This window comes from Macrotis lagotis, chromosome 2 (genome assembly GCF_037893015.1).
Source record: "Macrotis lagotis isolate mMagLag1 chromosome 2, bilby.v1.9.chrom.fasta, whole genome shotgun sequence".
NCBI lineage: Eukaryota > Metazoa > Chordata > Mammalia > Peramelemorphia > Peramelidae > Macrotis > Macrotis lagotis.
The window spans coordinates 34,087,457-34,108,052 of NC_133659.1; positions in this window are offsets into that span (position 1 = coordinate 34,087,457).

Genomic DNA, 20,596 nt, shown 5'->3' on the forward strand with positions numbered 1-20,596 from the left:
TTGGGGCCAGAGAATGGGGGCAGATTGGTGAGTTATACAGCTAGTATACAGTTCTAAGCTTCACCCTCCCAACTCCCCAATCAAAATAGCAGCTTAGGTCCCTAGGGGTGGCAACTGAGTCTTCCCTCAAAGTTCTAGAGCGGTCTCTGAGGGAGTGCTTTTCTATTTCTATGGTTCATAAGTCCTCACTTCTGTGATCATCCACTGATTATCAATGGATATTAATTAGCATTCAGAAATAGGTATTTGCTTTTGTTGTTATGTAGTTGTTTTCTTGGCACAGATACTAGGTTTGTCATTTCCCTCTCCAACTCATTTTATAAGATGGGAAAACTGCAGTAAACAGAGTTAAGGGACCTGCCCAGGACTGTACAGCTAGTGAAAGTCTGAAGCCAAATTGAACTCAGATCCTTCTGACCAGGCCTGGCACTCCATCTACTGTGCCAACTAGATATCTGGTTATTTACGGAGGTGATAAAGTGTTATAAATGAAAGAAAAACCTGCTAGAGTAAGAGAAAATTGTAGATTTTATTCGCAAATCCTGCAGGATACGGGTACCTCACCTAGCATGAGGCATGAGGCATGAGGCATGAGGTAGCATTTGAACATCAGATAATTTAGTCTTCAGAAACTTTCCCCTCCTGCTTGGATTTTCATAGGCTCTCAGAATTTGAGTTACAATCTAAGAAGTCCGCCCATCCCATGACAGGCCCCTAATATCATCCTCCCCTCCATCATATGATGCATGATATGCTGATGAATCCCAATCGCCATAGGGGGTGTGGGAGATAATATTCAATTACCTAATTGTGCAAACTCAGTTTCATTAAGTCCAGATCTCCAGGTCATTCTTGACCGGTTAAGGACTAGTATCTTCTAATCTTGGGTTTGTCATCTTTGGAATGGGATTAGGAAAACTCTCCCAGTTTTGTGATTGTCTGGGCCACTCACCCTTTGCAATGGATTTCAAAGGGACCCCCCACACACACTCCCTGTGAAGACCAACACCCTACATTCCTCACATATAGTAGAGCAGTTATTCTAAAATACCTCCCCCAAAATCTGGGACACACTTACCCACAAGTACAGACAAAGTTCATATACACCTCAAATTAACATTTCCAAAAAGCTACTTAAGTATGTTACCTAAGAGTCATCCCTGGCTCCTCATTCACCTAACATTTCCAAATATTACTAATATCACCCTATCCTCAACATGTCTCCCATCCATCCACTTCTCTTTACTTAGAAAACCATTATCCAGGTCCAGATTATGACCTCTTGTCTGGATAGTTGCCATACTTTTTGATTTGTCCCCTTGCATCCAGTCTCTACCATCTAGTCTATCATTCATTCAGTTGCCAAAGTAATTTTTCAAGTTTGACCATGTCATTTGGCCACTCAATAAATTCTGAAGTCATTCAAGGCAGTGGCTCCCTATTATCTCTTGGATCAAATATAAATTTCTTTGTTTGACATTTAAGGCTCTTCACAATCTATTGTTCAGGCTAATTACTCATTCTGGCCTTCATATTAGGCTCTAGCTACCCTGGTCTTTTTACAGTTTCTCTTACAGCCCAGTCCTTTACATCTTGTGCCTTCAAAGCTCTGTATTGGTTCATTTCCAGAACTGGATTGGTTGCATTTCTTTCTCACCAGAACCTCTTAGAATCACTAGTTTCCTTCAAGGTTTCACTCAAGTATCATCTTCCATAATAGGTATTTCCTGGTCTCCCAGTGGATCTCCCTGATTTTTCTGTCTCCCTTCCTCAAGTGGCCTTGCATCCAGTTACAAAGGCATTTTTTCTCTTTTGCCTACTTTGTAAATTCCTTTTGTCTTTGTAGACCCTGCATCTAGTATCCTGCCTGCAACACAGGAGGAAACTCATAAAGGTTTATTGATGGTTTGATTGATGGGGTGGGGAGGGTCTAAATCAACTCTGCAAAAGCAGTGGGATAAGGAAATGTCCTATTTGCAAAGGAAGTGGGATGTTCATAGACTTTCTGTGGCCAGAAGGGAGATAACAGATGGGCAGACAGGATTGTCCTAGAACAAAGAAAGTCTCTTAAATAGAGAAAGATCCTCCACAGAAGATCTGTGTGGATCATAATTGCAATGCATGAGAAAATTGCTAGAGGGAAGCCACAGACTCACAGCCTTTTCTTAGACTTCCTTGAATTCTCTTCAGCCTTTGATACTGCTGATAAACCTCTTCTCATGGAGTCTCTCTCTCTCTCTCTCTTTCTCTCTTTCTCTCTTCTCTGTCTCTGTCTCTCTGTTTCTCTGTCTCTTTTTCTTTCTGTTTCTGTCTCTCCTCCCTCTATCTCTGTCTCAGTCTATTTTTTTTTTTAGATTTTTCAAGGCAATGGGGTTAAGTGGCTTGCCCAAGGCCACACGGCTAGGTAATTATTAAGTGTCTGAGGTCAAATTTGAACCCAGGTACTCCTGACTCCAAGGCTCTATCCACTGTGCCACCTAGCCGCCCCCTGTCTCAGTCTATTTCTTACCCTCTATCTGTCTGTCTTTCTCCATCCTTTCTGTCTTTATTTTTGTCTCTGTCTGACAGTTCTCCTTTCTGGGTTTTCCTCTTGCCTCTCTAACTGTTCCTTCTTACTCTCCTTTGCTGGCTCCTCATCCATCTCCCTCCCACCCCTAAGCATGGACATCCCCCATAGTTTTGTCCAGACTCCTCTACTTTGCTCTCTCTTACCCCTGTGACCCCTAAGGTAGCCATGAATAACCCCAGGGGGTGAGTGATCAGTCCCTCCGAAGGTTGGAAGATGGGTCCCATCTTATCCTCACTTCCATAGCCAAATACGGATCTTGTCTCTGACCCAAACACAACTACACATCTCTTGATACTTCCCTACTCTACTCCTGCCTTCTGTTATAAAAGCTGCTAGCTCTTCCCACCCCCAACAATTTCAGGAGCAGAGCATTGGCTCATCAGGCATCTATGACCTAGCCATTCCTTGGCAGCTTTGCAGGTGGCATTAGCAAAACTATGCCCTTATTTTCTCTCCTAGCTCCAATCCAGATCATTTGACTGATTGTGGTAGGTACCCTTGAAGGCTCTGTGCTCTGGGGTAGTGGTCAGCGAATAAGAGCCCATCTCTCCTCTCTTCTTTATTTTTATCCAGTCATTCATTTGTTCATTAAGATGGATGGATGGATGGATAGAAGATAGATATCTAGATAGATAGATATCTAAAAAGGTGGATGGATGGATAGATGGATGGATGGATGGATGGATGGATGGATGGATGGATGGACAGCTAGACAGAATCATCTGCATAGATAATAGTTGAATGGGAGAGGATGAGGTCATCAAGAGAGGCAGTAGAGAGAGAGGAAAGAGAAGAGGACTCAGGCCAGAATGAGTTAGACAACATGAGTAGGTATGGCTGCATTGCAAACAGCAGCACAGATTTCCTTCTTTCCTCTTTAGCTCTCTTCCAATGCTCCCCCTTACAATTGTCTGTTATGGTTAAGGATATCTTTATCTTCTCAGCATCCCAAGTTGGCACCTTCAGTGTCATCCTCAGTTCCTCCCCATCCCGTCTCTCACCCCCATAAGTTGGGCTTGTGTCAAATCATCTGGTTTTAGACTTCAGCAACACCAAAATGTCCCCCACTCTCTGACACGGCCCCCACCCACTGTCACCGTCCCTCATCGCCTCACTCCTGATCTATTGCAGCAGCTGCGGGTTGGGCTCCTTGCCTCAACTCTCTCCATTGCGCTCTATTCTCTACATTTTACTTTCCTTCTCAACAAACTCTTAGGATCAAATATTTCATTTCATGTCTATTTCAGTCTTTTAAAAACTTTATTTTTGATTTAATTTTAGAATGTCCATCATTACTAGGATGGTGCAACATACTTATAATTTATAAATAAGTGAATATCTAATTATTTGGGGTTTATAGGATTATAGATATAGAGGCAGAAGGGACTTTACAGGCTTTTCATGAAGAAACTGGTGGCCCAGACTACTCAAGTCATTGGGTCAGAGCTAGGAACTGCCCAATGGTCCTGAATCCAAGTGCAGTCCTTTAGCTCCTCTGCCACTTTTACCAATGGGGTGTGTGATCCCAGAGCTTGGGGTCCACCACTCTTCCCAACCTTCTTGAGGAGCTCACCAGTGCCTATGACTCAGTGAGCTCTCCAGTGGAGAGGCTCTAAGATGACCTCAGGCTGGAAGCCAAAACTCTCTCCCTAGCCCCAGTCCTGGATCTGCACATGCCTGTTGGCCATGTGTGCTGGATGCCTCTCCAGAATGAGCCTCATCATCTTCCCCCTCCTCCTCCAGCCACCCCTCTTCCAAATGATCCTATTTCTGTTCCTGGAGATGTCATTTCCCCCAGCAGTCCTGGCTCAAAACTTCAGAGACTACTCTGACACGCTATTCTGTCTTTTGCCAATCAATTGACAAGTCTTCCTTGTTAGATCTTAATTGTCTTTCAAATCCAACCTCTTCCCTATGCTCTGACAAAAGGCACCGCCCTAAAATCCTGTATACAGACAGGATAGGGGAAGGGAACTTCAATTAGCTGCACATCTGCTAGATTTCTCTCTCTCTCTCTCTCCCACCCACCCCACTCTTTCTCTTCTTTTCTCCTTTCCTCTCCCCCCCCACCTTAAAACCAGAAATCTGGAAAGCAGAACAGTCATAAACTATGATCATTTCATCCTTCCAAAACTGAAGGAAATATCAAGTGGAAATTCTCTTCAAAATCTGAGTTTCACTAATGGGGAATTGCAGGGTTGGGGGGGGAATAAATTGGTTAGAAAAAAGAGTAGGGGGGGCAGTTAGGTGGTGCAGTGGATAGAGCACTGGCCCTGGAGTCAGGAGTCCCTGAGTTCAAAATCAGGCTCAGACACTTAATAATGACCTAGCTGTGTGGCCTTGGGCAAGCCACTGAACCCCATTGCCTTGCAAAAAAAAAAAAATAGTGGGTATCCTCTAGAGCTCTGAACTGGGATCTCTTCTCTTCTGTCTCTTCTGATCCCAGCAGCCTTCATAGATTCAATGATCATCTTGAAGCAAATAATTCTCAGCTCTATCCAGGCTGAATCTCTCATCTGAGGGAATATGAGAAATGTTAATGTATTTACAAGTTTCTCTTGATCAGTCTTATTCTATTTGACTCTAGGAGACAGAACCAGGTACAATGTGAGAAGATTGTAAAGAGGCTCATTAGGGAAGGATGTTAAGAGGTGACTCGGGATGTTCCAGAGTGGATGGGCTGCCCCAGGAGGTGGTATGTTACCTTCAATATCTTGAAGCTTTCTAGTGATCCACCCAGCAAGAGTGTCATGGACGGGATTCTGAGACCCTTTCTAATGTTGAGTTGTTGTGACATACTCTTAGACCTGATGTGAGCTATCATAATAAAGCTTGCTTAAAATCCTCTGTGGGCTTCCAATTACCTTCCAGATAAAACATGGTCCTCATATAATCATGTGAAAAAATGTTCCAAATCATTACTGATTAGGGTAATGTTAATTAAAACAACTATGAGGTATCACCTCACACCAATCACATTGGCTGAGAAACAAAAAAGGAAAACTTTGATCAATGTTGGAGAGGTTGTGGGAGGATTGGGACATTTAATTTAATGTTGGTGGAATTGTGAACTGATCCAACCATTCTGGACAGCAATTTGGAAACTGATCATACCCTTTGACCCAGTAATTCCAATAACAGGTCTATTTTTGGAAGAAATCATAAAAAAATGGAAAAAGTCCCACATGTTCCAAAATATTTATAGCAGCTCTTTTTGTAGTGGCAAAGAATTGGAAATGGGAATACCTATCAGTTGGGGAATGGATGAACAAGTTATGATATGTGAATTGTTACGGAATATTATTATTCTGAAAGAAACCATAAATGGTCGAGAGAAGCAGGAGATGACTGACAGGAACTGATGCTGAGCAAAGGGAGCAGAAAGAACGAAGAGAATATTCTACACATTAACAACAACATGGTGAGTGGATCAGTCTTGATGAATGCAACTCCTCTCAGCAGTTCAGAGAGCTGGGACAACCTTAGGAGGCCTGCTATGGACAATGTTATCCCCATCCAGAAGAAGAAAACAAAACAAAACAAAAAATCCTACAGGATCTGAATGAAGACTGCATTCACTTTTTAAAAATTTCTCTTATGCATTTCTTTCCTATCTCATGGGTTTCTTTCTTTTCCCTTAATCCTAATTCCTCATACAGAAAATGACTGATCTGTAAACATGTTAAACCCAAATGTGTAACGCAGTATTAATCTGATTGTTCACCACTGGGGGAGAGGGGTGGGAAGGGAGGGTGAAGGAAATTATGTAATTTTAAAATATGCATATGCATGTGAATGAATGTTGAAAAACTTTCATAACATGTAATTGGAAAAAACCATGATCCCCTTAGCTCATCTCTGAACCTCTGGCCACAACCTCCCATTCTGACCTCCTCTCACTTCTCCTTCTCCTCCTCCTTTTCACTTCTAGAATCCCTCTGCTCACACTGACCTGCAAACCAAAATTCCACCTCCTGCTTGTGTATTTGCCCAACTCCTGACCCATGCCTGCAATGGCCCCTCTAAACTTCAATCTTTTTGAGAATTGGATCTTCCTTCTAGGAGCAGTTGGTGTCATTTCTTTTCTAAAGCCCTCCATGTGTTCCCTAGTTAGTGCCCACCTCAGATTTTTCAAGAATCTCTTGCCTGGTCTCTCCCCCTCCCCTTTCATTCTCTATTTTATTTAGCAGGATCTTCAATGGGAACCAATTCTGTGGGGCTGAGCAGCCACAAGAGATACCACAGGAATTGGTTTGTGGATATATGAGGAGGACAGAGTATAGGCTAGGTTTTTTGCAGGAACTAGGGGAAGAGAATAAGCATTTATTTGGCATCTACTATGTATCAGGGACCATGTCAAGCATTTTACATTTAATCCTTACAACAAGCTTGTGAGGAGGCATATTCTTATTAGCCTCATTTAACACATGGAGAAATGAAGGCAAAGAGAGATGAACTGATTTGCTAGTAAGTGAGGCCAAATTTGAACTCAGTGCTTCCTGACTTCAGGCGCAACACCCTATTCACTGTCTTACCTTGATGCTTCAGTAAAGACTTGGGGCCTAAGGTTCTTCCCATTTAGTTGGCCATTCCACATAAGTAATTGCCATTCTTTCCATGCAACTGGTAGCCCTTGATGGGGCAGGTAGACAGGCAGGAAGTGATCCCTTGTTGTTTATCATTCCTGGCTTTAATGCAGAGACAAGTCAAATTGGGACAGATCCTGGAAAGTCTTAGAGGCCAAGGCAGCCATGGGACCATGGTACGACTGGACTGGTGAGACAAGCCAATGACCAGCAGTTGAGACCAAGTCAGACCGGACTGGCAGCCACCATGAAACGTCAGCTGTTGGTGAGCCTAGGTCAGGAAAAGGGTCTCAGTATTCTGACCCTCTCTCCTATTTTCTCTGTTCCAGAGTTAATTTGTGGAGCCCCAGGCTTGTAGCTCCTTCCTCCAACCCTTTCCTCTCTTTTCCTGGGAAGGGTGAGGGTAGTGGAAGCTCGATCTGTGGGAGGCTACACAAGAGGTCCTAATGACTAGATCTCCTATTGAGAGTGCCATCAGATGCATGAGTGGCCCCATTGCAGACTGTGTAGAGAAAGAATGTAGCTGGTCATTTGGGTAAAGGGAAATTTCCTAGGAAAATCGTGATAAGTGCTAGAGCCTCACTGGAGTTTTTAGAATTCTCATATCCTAGTGCAATACCTCTTTCTAGATCTGAGTATTTAGCACATAGGAGGAGCTTCATATTTACTAACTGGTTAATAAATTGTCAGCCCTGGGCCGCTAGATGGCGCTGCAGTGGATAGAGCACCAGCCTTGGAGTCAGGAGGACCTGAGTTCAAATCTAGCCTCAGACTCTTGAGACTACTAACTGTGTGACCTTGGGCAAATCACTTAGCCCCATTGCCCCCCCCCCAAAAAAAATGTTGGTCAATGATGAACTTCAAGCCAAGAAAATTCTAGATGGTGGGGGCAAGGGAAAATAAGGTAAGAACTTGTCAAAGGGCGCCCTCTGGTGAGGAGTGTGGATAGTACAGCCTCTGGAAAAGCCAACGCATGCGCACAGGTTGACAAAACCACTTTGCTGGTGGTTCTAGGGTAGCGCCACCTGGTGATTAAATCATCTACTACACCCCCATTGCATACTATTTTAATTAATTATTTAGTTACTAAATGACAGCCTGCTTTTCTCTAGGCTTGCAGGTTGATAGCGGGACTGCTATATTGCTATTGCAGTACTTCAAATTGTCACCTTAGATGCTCACCAGACATAGATATATTTGGCTTTGTTTTTCAAATTTCTTTCCTCTTGTTTTCATTTTCCTCTTGTAGAAATTATAAAAACAAAAATTAACCAGAATGCTATTTCAGTTTTTTGTTGTTTCGAATTGTTGTTTGTTGCAAATTGTTGCAAATCAGCTGCTTGTGTTGCAGGAACTCTGAGGAAAGAGGCAGCAGGGGCTTTGTTTTTATGCTATCTATGTGTTTTACCAAAACAAGTAGGAAGTGAGTTTAAACATGCAGGACATATGTGGAAGGTATGTGGCTGAAGTTGCAGGTATATAAATGTTTTATCAAGATGGAATTGGCTGCTAGTCACACATCATTCTTGACTTGATGAAAATATTTTTTCATTTAAAAACATTATTTATTTTTTAAACATTCTTTTCTTCTTAAATTGAATTCCAAATTATCTCCCTCACTCCTATCCTTCTCCCAGCCATTAAGAAGACAAGCAGGGTGGCTAGGTGGCATATGGGGCAGCTAGGTGGTGTAGTGGATAAAGCACCGGCTCTGGAGTCAGGAGTACCTGGGTTCAAATCCCATCTCAGACACTTAATTACCTAGCTGTGTGGCCTTGGGCAAGCCACTTAACCCCTTTTGCCTTGCAAAAATCTAAAAAAAAAAAAGACAAGAAATATTATATCAGTTACACAAGTGAAGTCATGCAAAAATATTCCCATATTAGCCATATTTTTTTAAAAAGCAAAAAAAATAAAGAGAAAATTATACTTCAATTTGTTCTCAGAGCTCATCAGTGCCCTCTCTGGAGGCGGATAACATATTTTCATAGTGAGTTCTTTGGAACTGTCTTAGATCATTGTATTGATCAGATTTAGCCAAGTCTTCTCAATTGATCATCATTACAACATTTCTATTACTGTGCACAATGATTTCCTGGTTCTTTTCATTTCACTTTGCATCAGTTCATATAGGTCTTACCATGTTTTTCCTAAACCATCCATTCATCATTTCCCACAGCACAAGAGTATACCATCACAATCATATGCCACAACTTGTTTAGCTACTTCCCAATTGATGAGCATCCTCTTCATGTCCAATTCTGTTGGAAATATGAGTTTCTTGCCCTAACTGCAAGCATGACCTATTTCTTTTTAAAATTAATTTTTGTGTAAAGATAATTTTCAACATTCATTTTTGTAAAGTTTTTTCCCTTCTGCCCTTCTCTCTCCCTCCTTTAAGATAGTAAGGAATCTGATATAGGTTAAGCATGCACAATCATGTCAAACATATTTCCATATTAGTCATGCTATGAAAGAAGAATCAGACCAAAAGGAAAAACCATGAGAAGGAAAAAATGAAAAAACAAATATAAAGGCGAAAATAGTATGCTTTGATCTACATTAAGATTCCATAATTCTTGATGGCACTTTCCATCACAAGTCTTTTAATATTATCTTTGATCATTGTTTTGCTCAGAAGAGCTAAGTTTATTATAGTTGATCATCACCCAATGTTACTGTTAAAGAATACAATGTTCTCCTGGTTCTGCTCACTTCACTCAGCATTAGTTCATATAAGTCTTTCTAAGTTTTTCTGAAATCTGCCTGCTCATGATTTCTTATAGAACAATCATATGCCATTACATACATATACTACAATTTAATCAGTCATTCCCCAATTTTATTGGCATTGTATTCAATTTTTCCCACCACAAAAAGAGATGTTATGAATATTTTTGTTCAAGTAGGTCTTTCATGATCTCTTTGGGATGTGGCATTGCTGGATTAAAGGGTATTCATAGTTTTATTGTTCTTTGGACCTAATTCCAAATTATTCTCTAGAATGGTTGGATCAGTTCACAACTCCACCAACAGGGCATTTATGTTCCAGTTTTCCACATCCTCTCCAACACCTATCATTTCACTTTTCCAAACCATAACCTATTTAGCCTACAGTACTCCCAACTGCAACCATAATCTGTTTAACCAATAGAATTTTTTCTTTTCTCTCATCAGTTATGAAATATTTCTCAACATGTTGGGAAATTTTTTTGTAAATCATCAAGAAGTTTAACCTTGAAGAATTACTAATGAAGATTGAAGGGAGAAGATGCAGCATGGACCACTTCCCATTTCTATCCAAGTGTATAGTATGAAGTGGGTTCCATCCTCAGATCTTGCATCTAATTAGTGGGATTAGACTCTGTTATTTTTGTCTTGTTAGCTTCTCCATCCTGGTATTTTGAGATTATTTTTCTTATGGCTCACACTTAGGACTTTGCCCAAATAGAAGAGTAAAGCTGTATTCAATGTACAATATGGGTCAGGATACTGACAACTTAATGACAATACTTACAAAAGTCCATTTGTAACAGGACTCAATAACTCAATTTATGATTGCTGAAACAACTTCTGGAAGGTTGACCATTGAACTTCATCAGAAGATATCAGTTTGTAGGATTGTTAACTAGTCATTTTATATTTCACCTGGGCTCTTCACTGTCTAAGCCTTTCCCAGATTTCCTATTCTAAGAAAATAGACAGGTTTGAATCAATCCTATCAAGTGATGCTTTGCATTGTGTTTCTCTTGTATGTAATGAGAGTGTTGATGTTAATGGCACATTATTATTTCATTTCAGATTTTGACATCTAAATATTTTTAGCTTTTTGATTCCCTGTGGGAATTACTTCCTCCACAGCTTCCCAGTTCTACCTGGGTCAATTTGCTATGGTGCCAATTAGCCTATTTGTTTTACTGTTCTGTGAGTGGCATGTTCTTACATATCTGGCTTCTGACTTCACCAATTTTTAATTTGTGAAGTACAATTTTAACTAATATTTGAACAGCATTGGATCTTTTGGATATGAATGCTTTATTATGATACTTCTAATGTATTTTTCTCAGTAGTTTAAATGTATTTCAACTTATTTTTTCAAAGACTGAAAAAACTGGCTGAGAGAAGGAATGTAGAAAAGTCTTAGAGGAGTTTGAGGAACCCTAAGAACTTCCACAGGGGAAATTGAGTCATAGTATATTTAAAGCAGGAACTGACCAAATGTGAGCTGAAAAAAAAAGGATAGAACTATTTAAAGGGGGTAAAGAAAAAGAATACTCATTAAGTGGACCTATAAATCTGGGCTAAACAATTTTCAAATATTTCATTTGGTTCACTCAACCATGGAAGATATGTGCTATTATTATCTCAGATTTTCAATTGAAGAAACTGAGGCAAGGAAACTAAGGGACTTGCCCAGAATCACATAACTGCCAAGTGAATTCAAGACTTACTGACTTCAAGCCCAGAGAGGTTGAGAGAAAGGGGCAAGATTTGGGGTGGATATTTTAGACAACTCCTTCTCCCCTTTGCTCCTGTTGGCATCATCCTTGAGAAGGATTTCCAACCTGCAATTTTTCCCATTTGAAATACCCATTCTCCATTCAATTCCTTTCACACAGCTTGGATCAGGAAAATGGAGCCTTTGATGCTTATTGTTACTGTAATTTGTTGTTGTTGCTACACATTCTTCTCTTCCTCTCCTCTCACTCTCTTCTTAACCCCTTATAATCCAGTTTCTGACCTTATCATTTCACCAATGTTCTTCTCTCCAAAGTTACTAATGAGCCCCTACCTGCCAAATCCAATAGCCTTTCTCCATCCTCATTCTCCTTGACCTCTCTGCAGTCTCTGACCTTGTGGATCACTCTTTCCACCCTGATATGCTCTTCTCTATAGGGTTTCATTGCTCAGCTTTCCCTCCTTGTTCTCCTCCTACCTCTCTGACCTTTCCTTCTCAGTCTCCTTTGCTAGATCTTTATTCAAAACACTCTCACAAATCGTGTGTGTTCCCTAGGGGATCTCTTCTCTTCTCCCTCTGTATTACTTCATTTGGTGATCTCATCAGTTCTCATAGAATCAATTATCATTTCTGTGCTGAGAATTCTCAGATTTACTTTTTCAGTCCCAATTTCTTTTGACTCCAGATTCTCCTCTCCAAACTAGATGTATCATAGACATGTTAAAAATCAACATGTCTCAAACTGATCTCATAATTTCCACCACCACACCAAGCCTTCTCTTCTTCCTCCAAACTTCTCTGTTACTATCAATTTGTTGTTGTTTAGTCATTTCAGTTGTATTCAACTCTTCTGATTCCATTTTGGATTTTCTTGGCAAAGATACTGGAATGTCATTTTCTTCTCTAGTTCACTTTATACTTAAGGAAACTGAGGCAAACAGGATTAAGTGACTTGTCAGGATTACATAGCTGGTAAAGGTCTGAGACTAGATTTGAACTCTGGAAAATGACTCTAGGCTCGGCACTCTATCCATTATGGTGCCACTTAGTTGTCCAATTATAATGAAAAGTACAACCTTCCTTCCAAGCACCCCGGCTCAAAACCTCGGTGCCATCCTTGACTCCTCATGCTCTTTCAGCTCCCATACACTATCTCCTGCCAAGATCTGTTCATTTTCCCTTCATAACAGTCTATGGCCACTTCTCTCTTCTGACCCTGTCACTACTCTTGTCCCAGCTCTCATTATCTCAGGCCTAGAGTACTTTAGTATTGCTGGTTGCTCTCTCTGTCACAAATCCACCACTTAGCCAGCAATGTAATCTTCCTAATGTCACCCCCACCCCCACTACAGAGGGAGACAGAGAGATAGAGACACAGAGAAAGAGAGGGGGAGAGAGCGATAGGGAGATAGATAGATAGATAGATGATAGATAGATGATAGAGACAGACAGACAGACAGACAAAGACAGACACAGACAGACAAAGAGACAGAGACAAAGAGAGAGGAGGGAGAGAGAGGAAGTTAAATTTCTCTCAACCTCTCTAGGCTTGAAGCCAGTAAGTCTTGAATTCACTTGGCAGTTATGTGATTCTGGGCAAGTCCCTTAGTTTCCTTGCCTCAGTTTCTTCAATTGAAAATCTGAGGTAATAATAGCACATATCTTCCATGGTTGAGTGAACCAAATGAAATATTTGAAAATTGTTTAGCCCAGATTTATAGGTCCACTTAATGAGTATTCTTTTTCCTTACCCCCTTTAAATAGTTCTATCCTTTTTTTTCAGCTCACATTTGGTCAGTTCCTGCTTTAAATATACTATGACTCAATTTCCCCTGTGGAAGTACTTAGGGTTCCTCAAACTCCTCTAAGACTTTTCTACATTCCTTCTCTCAGCCAGTTTTTTCAGTCTTTGAAAAAAATAAGTTGAAATACATTTAAACTACTGAGAAAAATACATTAGAAGTATCATAATAAAGCATTCATATCCAAAAGATCCAATGCTGTTCAAATATTAGTTAAAATTGTACTTCACAAATTAAAAGAAGAGGAAGTCAAAACCCTTCAAAACCTGCCCTCCAAATTAAAAGAAGTCAAAACCCTTCATAACCTGCCCTCCAAACACACCTTTCTAATCAGTTTTCATTTTACACCCCTTCCCCATCGACTTCCTTGCTATTTTTCATACAAGACCCTCGACCTCTACTTTTTATTGGATGTTTTTCCCCATTACCTGCAAAAGTTTCCAATATTCATCTTTTTGTAAGCTTGAGTTTCACATTTTCCTACCTACCTCCCTTAGCTCCACCCTTCCCATGACAGCACCTCCATTTTTTCATTGGCTGTTCCCTAAATCTAGAATTCTCTTCCTCCTCCTCCTCCTCCTCCTCCTCCTCCTCCTCTTCCTCTCTACTTTTTGGATTTCCTGGCTCCCTTAAGAGGTTGGGCTAAGATCCTACTTTATATTTGAAGCCTTTCCTGATCCCTCTTCATTCTAGTGCCAATCCTCTCCTCAGACTGTCCCCAGTTTATCCTGTGTATATACTGCTTGTTAGGAGAGGCTAATAGTCAATGGGGACTTCATTAGAGCTGCTCATTAGCTGTTTTCCATGTCATCTCCACTAAATACAGCCTGATGAGTGGGTTCTTTTCTTCTCTCTCTGTGGGTGACTATCTCTCAGGCAGTCTACCACGGTTGCTGATGCCATTAACCTAGTAGATGATAACCTGAATCCGTTTAGGTGCTCAGAAAAGAGGGGATGACACGAACTGCCTTTTTGTTATCTCACAAGGTCCTGGATGGACCTGCGTTGAAAGACCCTGGGTGTCTTTACTTGATGGACAATTCTCAGTGGTCCCTTGGTTCTTCCTCACCCTGGGATAACTGTAGGAGTCACAGTGATGTAGTCATTAAAAGAAAAGAAGACTTCAGTTTCACTTCTTGAGTTATGTGGCTCCCTCCTTGTGAGGTGTGGAAGGGATGGGACAGAGGGATGAGAGGAGCTGGTTCAAGTTCCCTTTGTCTTTTCTGAGATCAAGTAATCAAGAATCAAATCAGGTTTGAAATGGTGCATCCAGGCTTGAGCTCAAGGAATCTGGAGGTCTTGGGCCCGATGAGTAAAGCTGACTGGTGGCAAAGGGAAGCTTCTGCATTGGAAAAAATGGTTACCAATAAGTGGGTTAGACCAGTCCTGGCCATTTCCTTAGCAACATTGGGAAACATTGGGAGTTGTTTGGAAGTACAGGGATGAGGTGAAATGGAAAGTGCTTGAGTGGCAATCTGACAAATTGCTTCATCTTTTTTTTATTGCTTCATCTTTTGATGAGCTTTGAGCATCAGTCTCACAGCAGGATAGAATCATAATTCTAAGTCTAGTCTCTGAATTGCTTTTTGTTTGGTGTCTGGCACATAGTAGGTTCTTAATCATTGCTGACTGTTGACTAACATAATGGATAAGAGGGATGAGAAGTGCTGGCCCAAGGAGGCAGATCATGAATCAGCAGATGGAAGTTAAGTAAGGGTAAGTTTTTGAAACAATTAGTTACCTAAAAATGGAATGGAAAGTGGGTGCCTTGACGTAAGTAAGTCCTCATCACTAAAGGTTCTTCAAACATGTTAGAGCTGTTGTGGATGGGGTAGAAACAATGCCACTGAGATTCCTTCCAACCTTGAGCCAGGGACTCTGAGGAGGCTGGTAGTTCCAAGGCAAAGGAAGCCCTAGCCAGAGGGATGGAGATGGGAGGGCTCAAGAAGCCCCAGACCGTGACAAGGGTCAATTGAGAGTGTAAGGGAAAGGAGGTAGCTCAGTGGCTCAGTGGAAAGAACACCGACTTTGGAGTCAGGAGGACCTGAGTTCAATCTGGTCTCAGATACTTAATAATTACCTAGCTGTGTGACCTTAGACAAGTCACTTAACCCCATTGCCTTGCCCCCCCCAAAAAAAAAGACAGAGTATAAGGGAAAGAGGGGGAAGAATGGAAAGAACTTTGTGGTAGAGGTTTCTGAGGAGGATCTGGGAGGGGTTTAGCGAACCATCACTAAGGTCCCCATAGATGTTAGCCAGTGTGGGGCTGCAAAGAAAGTTGGCATACTTCTTGAAGCCACTGGTGGCATATGGAATTAGAGGGTACTGTGATAAGGAGCTAGAAGGTTAAAGTTTCTCCCTAGTCACAGAATAGGCCTCCTCTGGACTGGAAACCCTATGGCCATTGTCTTCTCTTCTTGGATGAGGAACATGCCCAGGCTGCCTCCATTCCCTCTCCCACCTACTCATTTCTCAACCCTAAAATGAAAGGGCTTCCTGAGTGACCCCTGAACCTTTGGTTCATGCTCATTGATATAGGTTTCCTGTGGAGAGGCAGAACCAGGATGGTAGACAAAAGGCAGTTATTCATCTGAGTTTTCCCTCAAAGACTTCTGAACACCTTTAAATGATGCCATAAAAACAATTTCTGGAGTGGCAGAATCCACCAAAAAAAGCTCCTTAAAAAGTAGAATTGGGAGTCAGCTAGGTGACCCAGTGGATAGAGCATCAGTCCTAGATTCAGAAGGATCTGATCAAATCCAGCCTCAGACACTTAATAATTATTTGGCTATGTGACCTTGGGCAAGTCACTTAACCCCACTGCCTTGCAAAAACAAAAAAAGGTAGAATTGTCCCAATGGAAAAAGAGTTACAAAAACTTACTGAAGAAAATAAATGGAAGGTGAAATATTTTGCATCCAAGATCAGCAGGAAAAGTCTATCCCACCTGGGTGAGAGTGGAATTCAGTCTACAATGCAGTCTGAGACAACACAGACCAGACCCCCAAGCAAATCAGGAGCAGACCTAGAGAGCTAGTGAATCAGCAGTACAATGGCTGCTTCTAGAGCTCCCAGCCTACAAACAGTAGCTCCTTTTTTTAAAGGGAGGTCCAACAACATTCTTAATCACAGGGCGAGGAGTACTAGCAAATAAGAGCTTGTGGTCACAGTGGAGCACGGATTCTTATCCCATATCCAGGACAGAAAAGAGTGTTCGTTGACACACACCAGAACATGAAAAACAGAGCCCTACTTTAATATAATTAAAAGGCAAGAAATAAAATGGAAAAATGAGCAAATAGAAAAAATTTGACCTTGTAATGTTATTATAGTGACAAGGAAGATCAAGCATACATTCAGAAGATAACAAAGTTAATAAAACCTCCAAGAAAAATATGAATTGGTTCCAGATCATGGAAGTGCTCAAAAAGGGTTTTGAAAATCAAGTAAGAACAAATTATGGTAAATGAATGTAATGGAATACTATTATTCTATAAGAAATCATGAGTGGCCAGACATCAGAAAAGCCTGGAGAGAGACTTGCATAAACTGATGCTGCCTGAAGTGAGCAGAACCATCAATAGCAACATTCTGAGATGCTCAATTATAATGGACGCAGCCCCTCTCAGCAGTTCAGTGATCAAGGACAATCCTAAAAGACCTGCTAGGAAAATGCCATCCACATCCAGAGGGAACAAAAAGATGGAGTCTGAGTGCAGAGCAAAGCAGATCATGTGGACTTTTTAAGACTTCCTTTTTTATGTTTTTATCCTTCTTTCCTATGTTTTTCTCCCTCTTAGTTCTAATTCTTCTTTTTACAACATGACTGATATGGAAATATGTTAAGCACAATTGTATATATGTGCAATCTATATCAGATTACTTGCCACCATGGGGAATGGGGAGAGAAGGGAGGAAGGTAGAAAAACGTGCTTACAATGAATGTTGAAAACTATCTTGGCATGCAATTGGGAAAAATTAAAATCGAAAAATAAAGAATGAACAGGAAAAAAGTCTAGTAAGAGAGTAGAAGAACAAGTGAAAGAAAAATGAGAGTGATGTAAGAAAATCACGAAAAAAGAGTCAACAGCTTGGTAAAGGAGACACCAAAAATACTGAAGAAAATAACACGTTAAAAAACAAAATCAGCCAAATGGTAAAAAGAGGTACATAAAGTCAATGAGAAGCAAAATGCCTTGAAAACCAGAACTGGTCAAATGGGAAAAAAGGAACAACCAAAGAAAAAAGTATAATTGGCCCAATGGAAAGAGGTACAAAGTTCTTTGTAGAAAATAATGCCTTAAAAATTATAATAGATTTTCATAAAGTCATTAATTTCTGAGAAACAATAAAACAAAACCAAAAGAACATAAAAATAAAAGACAGTGTGAAATATCTCATTGGAAAAGCCAGTAACCTGGAAAATATAGCCAGGAGAGTTCATCTTAAAATTACTGGACTACCTGAAAGCCACGATCCAAAAAAAAAAGTCTAGTTGGAGAAACTATGGGAAAATTGGGACACTGTTGGTGAAGTTGGTGAAGTCGTGAACTGATCCAACCATTCTGTAAAACAATTTGAAACTATGTCTAAAGGGCAACCAAATTGTGCATACTCTTTGATCCAGCAATGCTATTACTAGGTCTGTATCCTAAAAGAAAATAAAAAAGGGAAAAGGACCCAAATGTGCAAAAATATTTATAACAGCCCTTTTCATGTTAGCAAAATATTAAAATTGAGAGAATTTGGGGAAAGGCTGAACTTATTGTGATATATAAATGGGATGGAACACTATTGTATTGTAAGAAATGATGAGGGGCGGCTAGGTGGCGTAGTGGCTAAAGCACTGGCCTTGGAGTCAGGAGTACCTGGGTTCAAATCCGGCCTCAGACACTTAATAATTACCTAGCTGTGTGGCCTTGGGCAAGCCACTTAACCCCATTTGCCTTGCAAAAAAAAAAACCAAAAAAAAAAAAGATGAACAAAGAGATTTCAGAAAAATCTGGTAAAACTTGTATGAACTTCTATAAAATGAAATGAACAGACCTAGGTAAACATTGTACACAGTGTCAGCAACATTGTGAGATGACACTATGAGTGACTCAGCTCTTCTCAGCCACACAATGATCCAAGACAAGTACAAAGGATTCATGAAGGAAAATGCTATCCACATCCAGATAAAGAACTGTGTTGAATAGGAAGGGATGATATCTTAAAAAAAAAATAAAATTAAAGAGTGGGAGAGGAATGTACTGGGAGAAAGGAAAAGATGAGGTAGGATGGAGTAGATTATGTTACATAAAAGAGACAAGAAAAAACTTTTACAGTGAAGGGGAAGATAGGTGAGATGGGTGGGAGGGAATAATCTAACCTCAATTGGATATAAAAATTTATCTTGCCCTGTACAAAAATAAGAGGGGAAGGGAACAGGAAGGAGGTGATAGAAGAGAGGGTAGATTGGGGGAAGTGGCAATCAGAAACAAAATGCTTTTGAGGATGGATGGAGAGAAAATAAATAGCGGGAAGGGGGAAATTTTGAAATAGGTTTTTTTCTGATAGAGGTCTCATTTCTCAAATATAAAAGGAAATGAGTCAAATTTATAAAAATAAAAGCCATTCCCCAATTGATAAATGATCAAAAGATCTGAAAAGTTTTCAGATAATCAAAATTAACTATAGTCATATGAAAAATTGTTCTAATTATTGACTGGAGAAATGCAAATTAAAACAATTCTGAGGTACTACCTCATACCTAATTAGATTGGCTAATAGGATGGAAAAGGAAAATGTTAAGCGTTGGATGGAATTGTGAGAAAAATGAGACATTAATGCTCTATTGGTGGAGTGGTGAATTTATTCAACCATTCTGTAGAACAATTTGGAAGTATGACTAAAGGGCTATAAAACTATCAAACTATGCATACTCTTTGACCTACTAGGTTTGTGTACAAAAAGAGATAAAAAACAAAAGGGAAAAGAGCCTGCAGCTCTTTTCTGGTGACAAAGAATTGGAAATTGGAAATTGGAAATTGAGATGTCCATCAATTGGTGGATGGCTGAATAAATTATGGTATGTGATAATGATGGAGTACTATCCTGAGAGCATCTGAACAGGATGCTCTCAGAGAAAACTGAAAAGACTGACATGAGCAAATGCAAAGTGAAAGAACTGTGTACAAAGTAACAGCAGTACTGTAAGAAGATCAGCTATGCAATGACTTAGCTATTCTCAGTGATACAAGGATCCAAGACAACTCTGAAGGACTTATGATGAAAATCGCTTTCCATCTCCAAAGAAAGAACTGATGGTGTCTGAATACAGATTGAAGCATACTTTTTAAACTATTTTTCTTGAGGGTTTTTTTGGTCTGTTTTCTTTCACAACATGACTAATATGGAAATACGTTTTGCATGACTACACATGTATAGCATATCAAATTGCTTGCCTTCTCAATGAGGAGGTGGATAGGAAAGAGGGGAGAGAATTTGTAATTCATGGTTTTAAATGAATCTTAAAAAAGTTTTTACATGTAATTGGGGGGAAAGTAAACTACTAAATAAGATATGTTCACTGTATAATTGGGGGTGGAGGTGGATAATGCATGCAGAGACCCCCCCCATCAGGATATTCAGTTGATTGTGGTGGGAGTGGAACTCCAAAGACATTCAACACCTGGTTCTGGTCTGCCAGTTGTCTGGAGGAGTTGTGGAGCTGTCATGGGGGGTGGGGGGAGGGTCAGGAGGGACCTCGTTCAGTCTCAACCTGGTCTCTTGGGCCATTTCCCTTTCCATTATCCTTTTCTGATGGCATCCTTGCAAGACACAAGGTTGTGAAACCCTCACTACTAAGCCTACCATGTGGCCCCCTGTGAATACAGGTCTGGTTTTGCCTGGTGCCACATTTGGTCTTTCATGTCAGATGAAGAGTTGGGGTTATCCCAACATTTGGATTTTGCAGCCAGTTCAGAAATCAATGCCCTAAGGAATAAGAAGTGACTTTCATAAGTAACTTTCGGGATATAGCCTAGTGCAACTAAGCTAAAGCCTCACATGGTACTCAGGCCATCTCTAGATAAGGGGTCAATACTGTGTGAAAACTGCTAACCTGTTCTCCCCAGAGACTCACATGGGACAAGGGCAAGTATGTCACTGCATTATTGGGGGGGGGGTGAACATTTAT